The sequence below is a fragment of the Falco punctatus genome, assembly GCF_963210335.1.
Source record: "Falco punctatus genome assembly, chromosome: 5".
Lineage (NCBI taxonomy): Eukaryota > Metazoa > Chordata > Aves > Falconiformes > Falconidae > Falco > Falco punctatus.
The window spans coordinates 88824559-88843453 of NC_137584.1; the positions used below are offsets into that span (position 1 = coordinate 88824559).

The 18895-nt window shown below is 44.4% G+C and overlaps 1 long non-coding RNA gene across 1 annotated transcript in view; it reads left to right on the top strand.

Annotated features, from left to right (window-relative positions):
- Positions 1-18895, top strand: part of LOC308064211 — a 160153-nt gene that overhangs the window by 58076 nt on the left and 83182 nt on the right. The window contains exon 2 of the long non-coding RNA XR_013928309.1: positions 5879-6088. This is a non-coding gene — a long non-coding RNA (uncharacterized lncRNA). The remainder of the gene's footprint in view (positions 1-5878; positions 6089-18895) is intronic.

An 18895-nucleotide genomic window follows, 5' to 3' on the forward strand; every position in this document is an offset into this window, starting at 1 on the left:
TTCATATTTGTTAATGCAGCAAGTCTGGTTTCAAATATTTTGAAAGAAGACCTGAGATTGCTGCAGTATTAACTGTGCGAGGAGAAGTCTATCCTATAAAAAGACTTTTATCTTTTATTAAAAAATGCACTAAGTCGTGGGAAAATGTTCAAAATGAGGAATGATCTGATAAAAAACATTAGAGGCTTGGCTTTGGCTTGTATGAACTTTTCTGAAAGAGAAGGGACGTGTTTGTATATTTCTTATCAAACAACCCCATGACATGTGAAATTAGCATTATTATTTATCTTTACATTACAGCAGCAAGCTACATTGGTTGTGATCTTGCCTGGATGAAGGAGATGGTTTCCAAAAGTGCTTTGCGAGACATTGGAGGACTGGCTGCCCTTTGGTAACGCAGAGCGCAGGTTTGGGTTCATCTTGGGTTTAGGAACACAGTTTTTTATGAAAGCCAGCAAAAGGTTTTTCAAAACGTCCTAGTCATATTGAGAAACCTGTCCTCGGAGCAGGAGAATAATATATTGCAGCCTTTGTCACAGAGCAGCCTTTGAGGTTTTTCTTCACTTTTCTGACCTCAAATCAACTTTCTGTCTTGAACATACGGTAAACGCTTCAACTGCTTTTATTCTGAAAGGCAAATGCATCTGAGCTTGCAAGCAAAGCTATTTATTTGATTTTATTTAATTTTTTTTGCTTGTTTCTTTTCTGGCAGGCTGTTTAGCCTCTTTGATTTAGTGACGTGCTGAGTTAATTCATTATTTGTAAATGCAGGGGGCTAGGGGTGTGCTGGGGTGGATTTTTTGGCTGTGGCTCCAGCATTTGCAACTGGAAGTCTAATTAGTGGATGAGGCAGCAGGAGCTGCTTGCACGGTCATTTTTGTGTGTGTTTTAATTGAAATCAAGAAATACAGCAAAGTCCATGTTTATAAATATGTGTACAGTTAAACTTAGTGTGACTGTTGAACTGTTGTTCCATGAGCTTCCGAGTCCATGACCCGGTGCTCCTGTGGTGATGTCCACACAGCATTGCTGCATAATCCCACAGTATTGGTGGGATGAAGGGTCAGAAATGAAAGAAGCGCGAAGTGTTAGAGCCTGCACGTTAAGTGCTGAATATACCAGGAAATCAGAACTTGTAAATTAGTTAGTTTTGAATGAAATCCTCTGTTAGCCTGCCTGCAGGGAAGTTTTTATGCAGTAGCAGATGTGAAAGTCACGTGAAATAAAACCTGGTTATCTTGTTCTTTCTCCTTTCCTCTGAATCTCTACTCCTTTAATTAAAAAAAAAAAAAAAAAAAAAAAAAAAAAAAAGGAAAAGAAAAAAACAAGAAAACCTTCATCCTAAAGTTTTATAAAAAAACTTTAAAGTAAGGCTGCCTTTCTGTAACCAACTGCAATACTCATGGCCACCAAATGCCAGCCCCACTGTCCCTAACAACCGACACGGCGTTCCCTAAGGAATAAGCAGGAACAGGGTTTTTCTCTTGCTACCCTGCCCAACGAGAAGAGCCCTGGACACCAGTTCTGACTACTGCTCCAAGCCAGTAACGTGCCATTTGGCACACAGTTTGCTAAAGTTTATGGGGAGGGTTTTCCGATGACACGGCACGTAAAAGGTGATGTCTTGCATGTGTTTCTCCTTCCTCCCCTTCCTCAGTGAATGCTGGGTCACTGTTGTCTGGCTGAACATACGCAGCGTGTGCACTCTGTGAATTCACACTTCCTTGGCCAAGGCACCTCATACAGAAAGCTCACTCCATAAATAACTTGGGCTGTGCGTTTATTCTGCTCTGAAACGCTGTAAAAAATAAAAGGCTACCTATCAAAGTTGTTTGTCTAATAATGGAGAAAGGGGACGATATTGTAAACACTGTCCAAATGAATTGTAGTAACCAGAATAAATGGTGGTGGCTGTTACTGAGCGCTGAGACTGAATTGAGGCCTTTCCAAATACATCACATGTGACTTTAATCCATTCCAGAGCCCAGGTCTCTTCCAGGCTCGGAAATTTGATGCTCCGAGGTGCTAAGCCCCCTCTATGGCTATAGAAATCAATAGGGCAGCAGCCTGCTCAGCACCCTGCAAAGGTGATCAATGTGTTGCGGGCCTGATCCTGCACAGTGCTTCTGTCCGCACTTAATTTTAGGCAGGGATATACCGCCTTTTGCAAGGACTGCTCACTTGCTTTAAGTCAACCTTTATTTAGGGTTTACAGCGTCAGGGCCGCAGTCTGCGTTCGGTATTTACGTTGCTGCTTCCTAGCGCGCCTTCCTTGTTCTGGGCTGCTGGAATACAGCCCCTTTCCTCTCTTTAAAATCAGCAGTTTATCTCCTTTTGGTGGACAAACCTTCTTGGCGCTGAACTTGTTACTAATAAGCCGTGCCTGGGGTTTGAAGGAATGTGTTTACAATGTATCAAAAAGACCATAGAGGATAAAGTTAAATGATATCCAGCCAAAACTGATTTTATGTGAAAGTTTAATCCAGCAGGTGCAGAAACAGTAGGGTGGGGAAGGGGTGGAGGAAATCATAAAAAACAAACCAAAAGTGTTCTCAGCCATCAATATTTGCTGCCTGTGAGGGGGATGAGTCCCTCTTTAAACAGCCCTTTAGATGCCACCACTTAAGGGTCGGAAAGGGAGCTCCTCTGAGGCAACATTCAAACCTTTAATAGCGGGCAGTCAGTCCTCTGTAAGCGTTTTCTCTCGCGGCAGGGCAGTGACTTTGCTGCTCACATACCTGCCCCGGCTGCCGGCATGGAGCAGTAACCTAATCCGGTGCATCGTTGGGGTGGGGAGCAGAGGCAGTGCCTGCAGGCTTCCCCAGCCCATCCGTAATTATACGGCCGGCAGAGGAGTGCCTCATGTTGCACGTTGTGCCCTCACCGAGATTAGTAATTATAATATCGGTTTTCTCCAAATGGGTCTGACAGAGCGGCAGTGGTAGCAGAGGTGACTCAAAGTTTAGTAAGTCTTAGGGAAAGTTTACTGTCTCCTGCTGCTTTCTGTCCCACAAATTTGGCCTCTCTAATAACCAGCACCGGCCACAAACAGTAGGAATCCTTTTCAATCACTATTAGCAACACTTCATTTCTGTCATATTTGACCCCTGGCAAGCTGCAGCCCAGCAAAGAGCATTCCCCACAGAAAGTAACCAGACATCCAGGATTTACTCTGTGACAAATGACATTTTTAAGGGCCCTTAAAAAACACTGAGACAAATTCACAGCAGGACTCTGAAAGCCCTTTACCAACCTCCGAAGGAGATAAGGGATCACATAGCCCTTACTCTGTAGCAACCCATCTTGAGCTATTTCTTCTGTGTGACTTCGTGTTTGCTGGTACCTCCAGTAGGAAACTGCTGCTCCCCTTCAGTGTCTTAAAAGTGTGATGAGGTTGTTTATGCGATATACTGAGAAGTTTCCTAACACAAAGATTTCTTTCTCCCGCTTAGGTTCTTTCAATTGCAACTCTTTGAGTGTTCAGCAACCCTGTTTTTACTGGGGGAAAGGCCAGGCACAAGGAGGTGGCTACAGCCACCAAGCCAAGTCCCAGCCTATGCCCTCATTTTAAAAGATGTTTTTTAGTTCATCAGGAAACCAAGTCTTTATTAAAATTCTGTTGGGCCCAAGAAAAAAGTCGTAGTGGGGTCTTTTTTGCATGTTTAGTTTCTTGTAGAGCCAATGGTGCATTTGAGACGAGGTTGCAGACAGTGGTACAGAGGTAACTTGCTGTTGTAAGGGTCTAAAACGAGTGTGGTGGGAACCTGGAAAAGGCGACCAGAGGGAGAAGAGAGCAGAATAACTTGGTGGAGAGATAGGAGTGAAATAAGTAGGAGATGCACAGACTTGTCTTTAGACACTTCCAGCTTGGTAATTCTTGAGGTAGATCCTGGTTGCTCGGTGAGATCTGGAGGGTGAAGATGAGGCCGTCGTCTGGTCAGTGCAATGAATACATCAAAAGTCAGGAGAGCTGTAGCAAGACAGGAAAGCCGGGGCATTGGGTGCCACAGCTCCTTACCTGCTCTCCTCAGCTCTTCTTCCTTATTTTATTTCCTCACCCTGGATTTAGAGGGGGGAAAACCAGACAAACATCTTGGCTGGTGTTTTATGGCCCCTGGGGCTACACCAGCAGCGCACGGCATGGCGAGCCCCGAGCTGTGGCAGCGCTGCCCCGACCGGCGGAGCTGCATTGTTTGCCCTTTCACCATATTTTTCTGCAGCACTCATGGTTGGCATTTGAACATATTTCAGAGGGTGTGTTGTAGCCCACAGGCCTGTTGTCTCTCTGACCTGGGAGCCTCCCTGGGAGCCAGGCTGAGCTTTCATCCTCTGCTCAGTGAATACCTGCCCAGCGCCTCCCTGCTTTAGTGATCTGTGAGGCTCTTTGCTTAGCGTGAGGATTCTCCTGAGCAAGCTGGGAAGCGTGTTGGTGACTGCAGGCGGAAGGGAGGGCTGTGAACCCGCTGCCCAGGTACTTTGCTTTTAGATCAAGAGCAAAACACTTGGCTCCAAAAGTCCTGCATGCCTGCTTTGCACAGTGCCTGCACGCTCGCACTTCTGAGTGCAAAATGAGAGTTTCACCATGGTTTGTAGGCTTCTGTCTTCTGGACAGTTTACATTTTTCTTAGCAAACCAGTTGTTGGCACATTCGCCTTCTCAGCAGCCCAGCCAGACTCCACAGGTAGAGAGAACAGGCTGGGTGCCCTCGCGGTGGTGACTGAGCACTAGCTACCCTCTCAGCTGCGTGCCAGAGCGTGCCAAAGGCTGGGACTGGATGGATGAATATCTGTGAGGTGTGACAGTTGTATTTTTCAGTCATTGATGCAATTCTAAGTTTATGTTATAATATAGCAAAGATGATTACCACTTGCAATAGGTACCTGTGAGAGGATAGAAAAAAGAACAATCTACCCCACATCAAGAATTGCTGCACATCTGCGTGTATTTTGGGGACTGGAGGTGACTGCTCTCTGGTGTCTTTGATCCACATCTTGGCATTTTGCTGAAGAAGGCTGAGCTAGACTGATCAAAAAAAGAGCAGCGTGAAGAAAGACCAATTACTACTTGCATTGTGCCTTGTGAGATTGTCTCCTGGACCTTGATATGCTCTTATGTACTGAAAATAGCCCAAGAAGGGGCGGCTTTGTTGCTGGGGTTGTATACATTGAATGTAAAGTATTTCACAGCCATCAAAATCTCCTTGAAAAGTACATTCAAGTTTTGGCTCATCTTCTCCTCTGTGCCCCCTGTTGAGTCATCCAGAGTGAGTAAACACAGCACAGAACAGCTGAAATCCTAGCAGATGCTGGTGGGGCCCATGGTTCGTGCTGGGGTGGACCGGTCAAGAGAGCCTGGGTCAAAGAAAGCACGTCAGCCTTGCCGTTCAGCGGGGGCAGAAATCAGGCAGCTGGGTCCTAGGGAAAACGTGTAACCGCCTGCTGCCCCCCCCTTCACACCCCGCTTTTCCCACCTCAGAGGCTGTAGGCTGATACACTTATTTAAACCCCGAAAGTTGTGCTCTTGGGCAAGCATCTCGGCTGAGGCAACCATCGCCCCGGCCCAGGGAGCCTGTTCTTGTGTTTTCTCAGGGTGGTTTTCATCTGGGTCAGGTTCCTCAGCCATGCAGCTGTACGAGCTCTCTGGCTGGGGCCAGGGGGGAGAGACCAGTGAGGTGTGGGGAGACACCAGTACGCCCAGGTAAAACCACAGAAGCACCCCGCAAGTCCTCAGCGTCGTTGCTGTTGCAAAGCCCGGGATATCCGTGCTCTTTTAGTGCTCAGGCAGCTGAAGTCCACCTGCAGGAAAAACAGGTTTCCCTTAATTCTTTCTGATTTTTTTCTCCTCCTTAATTTCATTAATTGATTTTCTTTCACTGCAGCTGAGGGCCTGGATTACCAAGTACCCTCTGAGCCTGAAGGTACAAGATACTTCTGAAGTCTCAAGGCAACGTAATTAGTGAGCTATGAGGGGAGACGGAGCCCAGTTAAAACTGTCAGCCACTACTGGAAATTTTCCGTGAAGCCGTGCTGAACCTGCAGCGTGCAAGGCAGAAAAGCCATGAAAAGTCCAGTCCTGCTGAGGAGGAGAGGTATGTCCTGCGCTTGATGCCTTGAACGGAGATGGAGGAAACAGAAGCCAAATCCCTGCATTTCCGAATCCCTGCCTCAGCCTCGCTGCCTGCCCTTAGGGTGGCCACTTACTCTCGGAGTAAAGTGGCTGTGTGCCTGTGCAAAGCTGATTTTTCTTAGAAAGACAAGACGCCTGACACAGCCAAGCCCTGCTGCCGATAGCTGCTGTCAATACAGAGCGTCACGGTTAAAGTGGATGTCTGGGTATTTATTCTTGAGTAACAACTTTGTTTCTTGGGCTGACCCAGGGTGTGGAAGTGTTTGAGCTTGCTGACTCGCAGCTATGCTAACGCTCCTTCCCATGGTTCGCTTCTTTTTTTTCTGTCAACCCGTTTGTTTGAAAATCTGCAACTTTACATTTCCAGTGGTAGTCTGGTCCAGACTGAGTTAATATAAAGCTCCGCAGAGAAACGACGGGGCAGGCTAGTGTTAAAAGGAAGGGAAGCAGAGGTGACTCAAAGTTTAGAGAGCGTTAGAGAAAGTTTGCTGTCTCCTGTCGCTCTCCGTTCGACAGAGTTGGCCTATCTAAAACCAACACTGGCCAGCAGCAGTGGGAATCCTTTTCAATCACCATTAGCAACACTTTTATTTGCATCATACTTGACCACAGCAGGCTGCATCCCAGTGAAGAGCATTCCTTTCAGAAAGCCAGAAGACATTCAAGTGCAGCGGATTTACTGTGTGAAAACGGCATTTTTAGGGGCTTCTGAAAATGTTTAAATGAATGCTCTTTTTTTATTCTTTCTCACAGCTTGATTCTCAGCTTAGAAAGCCCTTCTTACTAAACAATTTTAGAGTTTCCTACAGGAGCTTAGAAGTTAGGTTAATGTTCACAATATAAATGTTCTGTTGCTGCTGTGAAATTACACATTTCTTAAGGCCCGTATATTGTTAAAATGAATGTTTGTAGCTATTTGGTTCAGGGTGAATGAATTGGGGTTACTGATGCATATTTTTGAGTCAACAAAAGAATTCTGCACACTCTTTCAGTTTTGATGAAACTCCACAGTAACATTTGCAAGGTTTTCTTGCTCTGACTAGCAAGACAGCCTTCCATAATACAGCCCTGTGCAAGCTGAAAAGAGCCAAAACCCAAAATCTCCCCCCAGTTTGGCCCTATTCCGAAAACTTTCCATATCTCGTTAATCAGGAGAGTGGTTTCAGGTCAGGGGGAGGGAGCCAGTGAAGGGACATAAACTGAAAGCTTATTTGTTGGAGAGAACAGATAGGAATAAAGTCAGTCTCCGTTACAAATCATGGCTAAAGCCGAGTTACAAGAAGCCGGATAAATTGGCCCCTCGGTGTGGCGGGGTGGCAGGACGTCCCTTTGCTCCCCAGACCAGATTGAAGTGGCTGGGGTTGGGTTGCTTCCCCGCGCAGAAACCCCTGGGCTTACGCCAGTTCTGACTGGAATCAAAGGGAATCTCTCCTCTGCAGTGAATTATGTGACGGGCAATTATGTGCAAATAACTATAAAAGTATGGGTTTTGTCAAGTTCCCGTAAAGTCCCTGTTTATATTCACAAACTTTTACTGTCTTCTTCCCTGAGGCTGGAGATTTCAGGAGCAGCTCGTGAACTTTGTGCCCCTCATAATATGTTGGGGTTTTTTTTTCGGATCCTGGTTCTGGGGGTATTGCTGAAGCGATGGCAGCTCCCACAGTGGGATTTCCACAGGCTGATTCCACATGCCTCTCCTGACAACTTGTAATTGTGTCCCAGGTTAATCCCACCTCAATAAATTAATAGCCCAGTCAACAAAGACAATCTTTTATAGTTACCAGAGAGAAATGAGCATGTTTAGGCAGTTTTTCAGCCCGTCTGTGGGATGACTCATCTCCTAAAGAGGTTGCAGCCCGTTGTTAATTATGGAGCCTGGTGAGTCATCCCCTAACGGAGATGCCACCGGTGAGATCTGGTGCTCCTGCCCGGAGCCCTCCTGGGCGCGCAAAGCAGCGGGGGCAAATTTGGTTTGGGTTAGCGTGAAAACATAATGCAAAATGCAGTCCAAAAAACCATGTGCGGTGGAAGTTTGACATACTTCTGTTATTCTCAGGGAAGGAGTGCGGCAACGCTTTGGGAGTCGAGCACATAATTTGAATATTGGGCCTTCTAATTGATCCCAGTCCTGACGAAGACAAACTTGACATTACATACTATATGATCACTGGCACAGCAGGGGCAGTTAGACAGAGGGGATTGAGTGGTGTGTTCATGAAAGACCTAATGGAAATCAAAGATAAAATGTTGCCTCCAGGAAATTATGCTCCCCCACACATGTGGTCTGTTCTTTCTTATACCAAGAATATAGGGAATATTTAATGAACTGGGTCTTAAGTGAGTATAGTGTGTTTCCCACTGCAGCTATGTGGTCTCCGTTAAATGTGATGCTGTATTTTTGATGGGCAAGCAAATTGGTTTCTTTTGTTTTGTTTTGTTTTGCTGACATTAGCCCAAGAGCTTACATTTTCAATTTCCTACAGTAAATTGTGCTTGTCCACTTTTGAAGAGTACAGAACAAAGGTGTATAAATGCGTGTGTTGGGGGCAGCAGTGTGGAAGATGAAGTTCAACAGTGCAGGTACTGCTGGTTTTAATCTTATGTTGAGGTGAATATTTACCTGACTGTCAGATATTTCCTTTCCAGAAATCACTGCCCTGCTAGCACTTCTCATGTCCTTGTGCACTCCTAAATTATAATAATATTCAGTGAACAGGTATTTGGACTGCAATACTGCATTTAAATGGCTGACTCACTGAAGTGTGCTACAGTCTGTAAGTTAGACCTTCACTGTAGGTTCACTGATCCAGACTTAAGGTGAGACGTGCTCAACAGGCACGGGGTTATCTTGTTTCTACCAAGTCAAATCATTCCTGTTTTGATTGTATTTTCCAGCATAATCTCTGTTATTAGGATGCAGGTGGGAAAGTGTGTGGGTCTCCTCCTTTGGCAACAGAATCAGTAGCTGCTGGGTGCTGAGGTGGGTTGAAAATGCAGCCAGTACAATGTTCACAGTGATCAAACTGTAGCTATTGCTGCTGTGTTGGCATGCAAAGATACATACCTAGAGACTTCATTTAGAGAGCATGAGGAGAATTCATAATCCCATGACATTAAATGAAGAGAACAGCCAAAGCCCTTATTATAGAGTTCCTTTTTTCCATTTCTTTGTATATGCATTTTCCTCCTCTTTTACATCTTTCTGTGTAAGAAAGATTCTTCTTTAAAAGTTTTTATAGGTGTTAGCAACAAAAGCAGCTGAACTTGCAGTCTGATCCATCCAACCAGCTCCTCCTGCCATAGACAGCTGTTCTTTCCTTGCAAACCCTCCAAAACCACTCTGAGCTAAATGTCTCATTTGTAAAAAATGAATCATCATCAATCATAACCCTTCTAGTAAGGAGAAGAAGATACTTCTGAACAACAGCTATAAAATTTCCTTGCATTCCTTTCAGGACGATGTCTGTTGCTCTTCCTGTAATAACTGTCCTTTCTCTGCACCTACCCATCCTTTTTACTGCGTGTTTCATCTTCTCCATCCTCTCTCAAAACGTGCTGTCCGCCTTCCCACTTGTATTGCGTTCCCTGACTTTTATCGTTTCCATCTTGTTTCCACGGGCCTGGTCTGGTACCACTGAAATTAATGGACATTCTGGCAACGTCTCTGTCTATAACAAAGCCGGATGCTGTCGTCAGTGCTGCTGCACTTGGACCAGTAGCAACCGTATCAGGTTGCCTCTGAGACTCCATCGTGCTGGTGCTCCACAGGAAAACCAGCGCTGCTTTTGTCAGCCTGGTCGGGACGTACATCATTCCTAAAGGCGCAGTCGGGCTGTATGAAAAATTAAATCGAACTCCCAGGATGAACTGGAGATTGGCTTCCTCCCAGTTCTGTTCCTGAGGCTGAGATCTTTAGCAGACATATGCTGGAGGAGGGATGAGGGAAGAAGGGAAAAGATGGAGCAGGAGAAAGGGAAGTTTTCAATGCCCTGAGGCAAAATCTTAGCACGTCCTTCTCTGCAGTGGTTTCTAGCTCTAGGAAAAGCTCTTGCCCTCAGCTACTGGATGAGTACTCGCGGTTCCAGTTTCTGTTTTTTCTCCTTCATTCCACAGAAGTATAAATATCAGTCTGTACTAGTAGGGTAGTTTGGCTTTTGGAACAGTCAAAGGTTAAAAAGTTGTTTGGAAAACTATACAATAATACATAAGGAGCATGTCACCTGCCTCCTCTCCACGCCTGAGAGCTGTGTTACAAAAAAACTGTTCTTGGACTGGTGGCTCAAGCTTCCTTTTTAGGTAAAATGAGATCATCCGTGTAAACCAGACAAGGCAAAGCAACCTGAAAAAAGAAACAGAGGTTGAGAGGGAAAAATATCACAAACCAGGGACTGGAAAAATGCCTGTACTTTGTCCTGGGTCCATCCCCTGTAAGCACTTTAGTGATGCATTAGAAAGCCAGTAACCCTCAGCTTTCTCTTGTCAGTAGAAACCAGGAGGTATCTCCAAAGAGCAATTCTGCTCAGCTAAAACCCGAGTCAGCCTGTCAACATGCTGTCTCTCTTCATGGATGATAAAGGCAGCAGGAAGCAAAGGGCAACTCATTTTCTATTTCAGGCACCTAAAGCAAATGCTCGAATTTGAAAAGGATGAAATTGGTCCTTTGTACATACTTAAGGGATACGGTGTGTATGGATCTGCAGGGACACCAGGGAGGAGAAAGGACATTCGAACCAGTGACACAGAGGAAGGACCACCAGATGTATGAGCCTGTATGTATAGGGCAAAGGAAAGAGAAACATAAATGATGGCCAGGACTAGATGAGACCAAGTAGACAGAGAGGAGGGAATGTGGAACAAGCGTCCCTGATTTTAGCCACGTTTGGTACACAGTGGTGACAAGACAGTCACAAGAAGGTGTTAGAGGCTGAGAGACAGAAGGAAACAGCCAGGCCATCTCTAGGTGTGCTGGAGGTTGCGGTAGATAGACTGCATGCAGACCTCTGTTTCTGATAAGCCCAACGTATCTGGGATTTTATGTTTAAATGGCCTCACTGACTGCCATTAATAATTTGCAGCAAAACTAAACAAAAACTAAAATAACTTTTCCATGTTAAAAAACCCACCCCAAATAACTTGGTATTTTCTCACAGATGTATGTGTGGGACCAGCAGGGTCACAGCAATCCTTGAAAGGTTAGAGAATTTGTTTTCTGGGAGCCCATTGCTCTCCCATTTGTTTATTGCTTCATCTGACACCTTAAGCACTTCTCATGTCGCTGAGGGCTGTCTATAAATCTTGTACCTTGTACCAAATTAAGAAGACCATCTGCTGAAGAGGGGCTGTGTAAGGAGGTTTCTTGGAACACAGCATTGATGAAACTGCACCTATGGCATCATTCGAAGCCCTGCTTTCCCTGCAGAGGAGGGGGCAGGACGGGGGATCTGTTGAGCAACACGCAGCTCCAGCGAATCTGTAATTTCCAAATGTCTGTTGATTGAATTTGTGTATTAATGGTTATAAGGATCTTCCTACTTAAGCTATAAATCACATTTTATGGTATTAATTCATAGGAAATGATTAAAGCATCCTAAATAGGTAAAGATTTACCGGTTTAATATTAGCTGCTTGACTGGCATCTCCCCTTGATGTTGTAGTGCCAGAAGACTGATTGGAGTGAGTTCATTTTTATGGAGTGATTCTTTGTTAATAACCTGTTTCTGACTCCATCAAACATGCGCAAGGGACACAGAGACAGTTATTTGTTCTGAATATGAGGGACCGTAGGTTAAATGTTGTCCTTCATTTCAGATTAGTTACAGTACCGTGTTCCCTGCCTGAAGCAGCGACTCACTGCGGGGAGGTGTGGGAAAGAGGGAAGCAGTCAGGTTACGTTCTTCATGACAAGGGTTTCTGAAAAGTCAAGGAGATCTGTTGTCAAGAGTCCACTGACTTTTGGCCTTTTTTTTTTTAATTTGAGCATGCAAATGTTTTCCATTTCAAAGAATGCACAATGTTTTAAAAAAATAATCTCTCTGGGGATTTGAAGATGTGACAGAATAGACACCTGGGAGATCAGAAAATGTTTCCCTAGGTACGGTGCAGCAAAGAAGAAAAAAAAATAATTGTGAGCAATAATTTGTGAGTTAGTACTTGTGTAGCGGAAAGGGTAGAGGGCAATGTAGAGAGGATCAGAGACGTAGTGATGGGGTCTGAGAAGGTCCTGGATGGTCAGGAAAATATGATTGCCTTGTGCTGGTATGAAATAGGGAGGTCTTTGTTGAATGGCAGGTTGAATTTCAGCCTCGTGGTGCCTGGGTGTGTGGAACTTGTATAGCTCTAAGTTGCCACACATCTATAGCAAACAAGGCTGTGTTGGTACCAAAACTTTAAAGTTCCTGTTAAAAATAAACATTAATGCAGAAGTATCTCCATGTTTAATCAGACTCTTCAGGCTAGTAACAGACAGAAACTTGAGGATGCTTCCTTTTATTTTGATGTAACTAGTTTTCTTTTCTGGAAGGAACTGTGACTTTTGATCTTCTTAAAATGATGCACTTTTTTGATGTCATCTAAGGCATATGCATCACATTGCTATTCAGTAAACAGTAAGATCTCGATGCTACTCACCTCTCACATTGCCCAAACTGAATTTGTTAGGTCATTTAGGGACGTGGTACGAACAGTTGTTAGCCATCATGATGGGAGGTGGATTAAATCAGTAGTTTCCAAACTGTGATCCACACACCTGAAGGTCTGCTGAGGTTTAGCTGATCTTCAGAATTTTTCGTGCTTTGACTCAGCTATTAAACCATGCTCAAAGTTCACCAGTCAGAAACAAACCATCAGCTGATGATGTGACTGGCAAACTGTGACAGTAGTCAGTGCAGTCACGCAGCCCCACTCTGCCTGAAGAACTGTTCCTTTTCCACAGACTTTGTTTGAAATCCCTTTCTGTGAAAGCCAGCAGCAGTGTTGTTGCCACTGCAACATAGCCAGTGGGAGGGGAAAGAGTCTTTGCGATTGCCTTTATTTAAGAGATGCATACAGTATAAAAAGTGGTGGACACTTCTGGCTTTTCCTTCCAAGAAGTTGATGTGAAAGTGAATTATTACTACCACAGAGAAACAGAAGAAGTATAATATTAGGATGTTTATGTTTTAAAGGTGATCCATGCACAGTGCCTGGAGGATCTTGTGATGAGATGTCACATCAAATAAGAAATCCAATACTCAAATTCAGTTGTCATAAAAAGAAGGTTTTACTTTGACTCTGTTCCAGCACTGTGACTCCATTCCAGAAAAATACTCAGTTTCAGAATTATTTTTATTTTGCTTTGAATGCTGTTCATATACGCTAAATGAAAAATAACTTTCATATTCTGGTTAGAGAAATTAGCTCAAAGAACATTTTAATGCTACTTGCTCTTATTTTTTATTTCATGTTCCAGAAATGTCTGTGGTGCTTGCATAAAGCACCATCAGCCTCTCCTTTGCCACGTATAATGAAAGCCAGCATTTCAACAGTGCTGGGAAGAAGCTTTATTTACATAGCGTAAAGGAAAACAATTTTTTTGAAAGACCAACATTAATCATAGACAAGACAGCAAATCACAATGTTTTCACAGCAAAACACAATCAAATGTTTTGATTCTAGCCAAAGAACAGGTTTCTGATTCTGGGAATAATGCTGTGCTCTGCACCAAAGAGACACAAAAGGGCTTCTCCAGCACTGTGCCATCAAACCTCCTTTGCCTCTACGGGAAGAGCTCGGTTCTGACAACGCTGGCTGTGTGTGATGAACCTTGAAGGCAGTGGGACTCCCTCCGTGATAGCTACTCGTGTCCCCCAGGTCCCTGTCCGTGGGCCACAGGGAAGAACGTTTTCTGTACCCTACTGAGCACTCGGTTCCTTCTGGGGCACATCTGAGGCTGAGCAGGTCGCTGGGGCGCTTATGGAGACGCTGCTGGTGTCTGTGTTCTACCCCATGGACCCAGCAGAGCCCCTGCCCCTTTGGGACAGGGTTCTGGAAGGAAATCGCAGAAATCCTCCTCTTCTAGTGAATGTAAACGTAGGGTTGGGATTTGGGTGGCTTTTGTGTTTGGTTTTGGGGAGGGCAGAGTGTCATCTTTCTCTTGTAGATTAGAAGAGACATGGATTTGCTTCGGGTATTTTTTGTGTTAGCTCACTGAAGGCAGTAGTGAGTGCACTAGATTCCTCAGAAATCCTAATGCCGTTGTGTGGTTTTCCCTTGGGTTTTTCTATGATACTGTTCAATGCCACCTAGATTCTTACTTCTTGTCTTTGCTTCTTTGAGAAATGCATTTTTCTTACAGTTTGAATGCAGTTTGCAAAGGTGTCTGAGATTGCCAAGGAGTTCTCCTGAGACAAGTCAAATACTCGCAGCCTTTTTCTTATCAATTGATTCCAGTTTTTAATCCATCAAAAGCAGTTTGATGCGCAAGTTGCATCTTCATGCCTTGAAACCCTACATTTCCTTCTCAAGCTGCTTCCTTCACTGTGCCAAAGAGAACACCGCTCCCATGGTGCTAACAAGAGTAATATAAATCCTTAAACACATTAGTTCTAACAACAGCTCCTGGGACATCTTCCTGGTGATTCCCTTCTGATGTGATCTGCAGGTATTTACATTAAGAACCTGTGACTGCTTGAAAAAAATAGATCAGTATCGCAGCATTTCTGTATCCTGGCCTGTGGTTTTTCATATTCCTGGGGAAATCCCATCCAGCCTAACACTGATCTTTTTGGCACTGCCCTTTAATAGCTGCCACCCATCCAATCAAAGCAGGACGGGAGCTGCCAAACTCTAGTATTTCCTTTCTTTATTCCTCGAAGAATGTCCTTGCCTCGGATGTTTTCAATACATATGTTTGTGACTCTGTTCCCCAAGATAGTGTTTGCATGCAGTTAGTAAAGCTTTTGAGCAGATATAGGGCACTGGTACACAGCTCAATAATCACCACTTCTCCACTCTTTTTCAGTCATTCTTTTGTGATGGGCAAATATATTTCACGACATAATAATGTCCCTTGCCAGATTTGATCTCATTCTCGTAATGCAAATGTTTATAGACAATGGGCTAAATATGCCAGTTAAAACAGATTTTGATTTTGCTTGTCTACAGCCAAAGTTCTTGGCCCCTGGTGCACAACCAAACCATGTGTAAAAAGGTATTCAGCTCTGAATGAGATCACTAACATCTGTTGTTGCACATAACATTTAATCTTCAAACACCATCAACAACAACAAAAATCAGGCAGTTGCAAATGCAGAAGTGGAGGAACATGGGCACTGTGAGAGCAAGCTTCAGTTCCTCGTAATTGCTGCCATGCCTTGTGCGTGCACTGGTGCTCCCCTCGCAGCTCCAGCAGCCTGCCCGCGGGAGTCCCTGCATCCCTGAGGGTTGTACCAGCAGGGTAAAAGAGAACCCCTGCTTTCTGAGCAGAGCAGCCCAAAATTGCAGCCATTCCACACCCATCCCATCCCATCCCATCCCATCCCATCCCATCCCATCCCATCCCATCCCATCCCATCCCATCCCCTGGGCAGTTGGGTTCTCTCTCAGACCAGGTGCTGAAGGGTGATCAATGAGAGACGTGCTGAAGTGGTCAAGAGTGTTTATTAATATAGTCTCTGATATGCAGGGATTAGCCTGACCTATATGGTAAAATTAGCTCATAATTATTCTGGTTGCTCCTGACAGTCTCCAAATGCAATTTTGGATCTCCTCTTCTTTGTGGTATTCCTGAGAGATGAAATATGATCACAGTTTTCCAGCAACCCTGACCAACAGGAAGAATCAGCCACCCCTTCAGGTGTTCTTTGCATTTGTCATCGAGACACCTTCTGATAAATTTGTAGTTCTCCCTCCTGTGTTCCTTAGAACTATGATTCTTCTGGATCAGGAGCTAAATAAGGTACCTGTGCTTTACACAACCTTTCAAAATGTTAGGATGCCACTGCGGAGCTTTTTCAGAAAGCTTGTAAAGAGCCCTGCTTCTCGATGGATTTATTTTTTCTCTTTGGGGATGGCAGATGGTCTTGGCTTATTCACAGGCACTGTCCAATGCGCCTGGAGTCTGATAACCTCAGCCATCTGAATCACACCCGTGTGTACTCATGAATGTTTGATAACGCTGCTGAAGCCTCACATACTCGCTTTGCTGCTTTTCTTAATCGTAAGGATTCTCCCATCATTCACTGAGTGCCCTCTCAGACATACATTTGTTGTGCTTCGCTGATATGTGTCTTGAAGTTACGCTGGTTTTTAAATACGGGGGGGAAATACCATGGCAATGATAATGGGAATAATATAAGAGGCTGATCAAATAAAGTAAATTAAAGTTTAATGCTAACAGCGGAAGTTAGTTATGACATTTTAGTTACATTGTTCTGTCGTCTAGAGCTACAGTTTGGAGTCCTTGAGGAAGGAAAAGCTTCCTGAATTTTGTTGTGTAACATTGTCGTTGCAAACATACCTGCTGGTCTGGTGCTAGTGTGTTCCCCATCTCCTTGACTGCTCTGAATTTTCGTTGACTCATAGATTTTGCAGAAAGTTTATCATAGGCTTACACGGGCTACAAGTCTGTTCCATTACATGGAAATTTGGGTCTCACGTCCTTTCCAGGAGTTGCGGTTAATGAACCTGCACCAAGATTTCCTACGTGATTTGCGCTCGGTACCTGTGGTTATACCCTAGCATTCCTTGCAGTGAAACAGATGTTTGTCATATGGTCCTAAACATATAAATCAGCCCGGTCTTTCCAAGCGATTTGTGTGCCAAAGAATTCAATTATGGCTCTGAATGGGCCTGGGCCATAACACTGTGAGACGAGCTTATTTAACAGAAATTCTAGAGTGTTTGGCACGTTGTGTTTACCAGGGTGAAGCGAGCAGGAATGAAATGCAGTCCTGGAAAGGGGACTGTCATGCAGATGACTTGCTGCAATCAAACACTTTGAGAAAATATGGTCTCTAAATGTTATGTCTATAACTAATTAACTGTATTTCTTGTAGGACCTATAGAAATACAGAAACTGTGAAGTTTAGGGAAAATTAAATTAGGTTTTCAAACAAATGCCAGGCTGCCCAGCATTCTTTTTTTGGAAAAAAGACAGCACTCTCTTTGCCAAGGAAACTGAAATATGCTAAAATGCAAATGTTGGTATGTTTCAGCAAGGAAATTCAATCGCTGAATGCAAACTTTGTTTTCAAAAATTGAAATGTTGAAATCATCCAGGTTTCCAACTGAAAAGTAGGATCATGTATACACAGTCTTTATTTAATCAGCAGTTTTGACATTTTTACATTAATTCTTTTCTCCAGATATTGTATTTTCCCCCCTTGAAATATGCCGTTTGCACACTCAAGTAGACACCCTTGCAGTAGAGCTGACATTTACTTCCAGATGTGACTGTGTATGTATGTATATGTGCCATATAGTAAATATTGATTGTTCTTTCCCTTTTCCGTTACCCATGCCTCGACGTTGTTTGAGTATACTTGCCGAAGAATTGGTATCAGTGGAGATGTGGTGGTAAATGCTCTTCGTTTTAAGGGAGGGCAGGGCAAGGTTCAGTAATCAGATTCCCAAAGGAAAATATTGTGATCTTCAGTGCAGTGCGCACACGGTCAACAGAGAAAGTCAAGTTGTGCCTCACGCTGGTGGAACAGGACGTGTTCTTTGTGTGAGTATTTTTGTGGTTTGTTAATGGTATGGGAAGACAAAAGAGAGTAGAGGAGATACTCTGTAAGGGGATTGGGCATCTGAAGGGGCAGATCCTCTCCCGGACAGCAAAAATAATGCCTTTCCAAGCAGGTCTTAGGAAAGCATTTTTCTTTGGAAAAGCTACCGTTCCTCGTACGGTGCTGAGGAGAAAATAAAGTATCCAGGAGATCAGTGACCTTAGGCAAATCAACTACCTATCGCAGTCCGTTCAGACTTCAGGTGTTGGAAAAGCTGTTTGAAGACTGGCTCCATGCGGCAGCAGTGGGCTGGCAATCTTGGTTTTCTCATCGGGATCGGGGTCCCTCCTCCTGGCAAGTGACAGCCATCTCCGTGAGACCCCGCGTCGGTTGGAGAGTGGCCCAGGGGGGCATGGCGCGGCTGGCCAGCCAGCCCGACGGCGTGGACATATGAAGAGCAAGAACATCTTTCTTCAGCTTGGTCAGGAGGGTGTTAGCACAGCACTGAGTCTAAGTTCACAGGGAGCCCCGCCAAGCACCTTCTGGCTCCGTACTAGAGGAATGGTGAGCAGGAGCCAAGACAGGGAAGCCCTGAGGAAGGGCCGTGGCCAAAACTGTAGAAATCAAATCTAGTCTGAATAGAGCACTTCGCTGACCGAATTTGGATTGTCACCAATTGCTTCTATTTAATGAGACCCTGTGGAAAGCAGGACCTTCCTCTAGAAACTTCCGAAAGGGGGAGCAGAGTGTCTAGGTCCGTGAGTAACAACTAGTCTGATTAGACGTGTGTGAGACGCTTTGGGGGATAGCTGTGATGCTGTTCATGGAAAGAACGAGGTGTCATTTCAGTTTTTTAGGGATGTAAGTTTGTAACTAATTTTTGTCTCTCCTTGCCAGCGTAACGGTTTGAATGTTAATTTAATTTTGCAGAATATCATTTATGTAAATGTAATTAGAAGGGAAACATGATCGGGAGATGCACAGCACCAAAGAAAATTTATTACTCCAAGGGGTATTGCTCTAATCATTCAACTGCAATATTGAGTTTCCCCAGATTTAATCTAAAA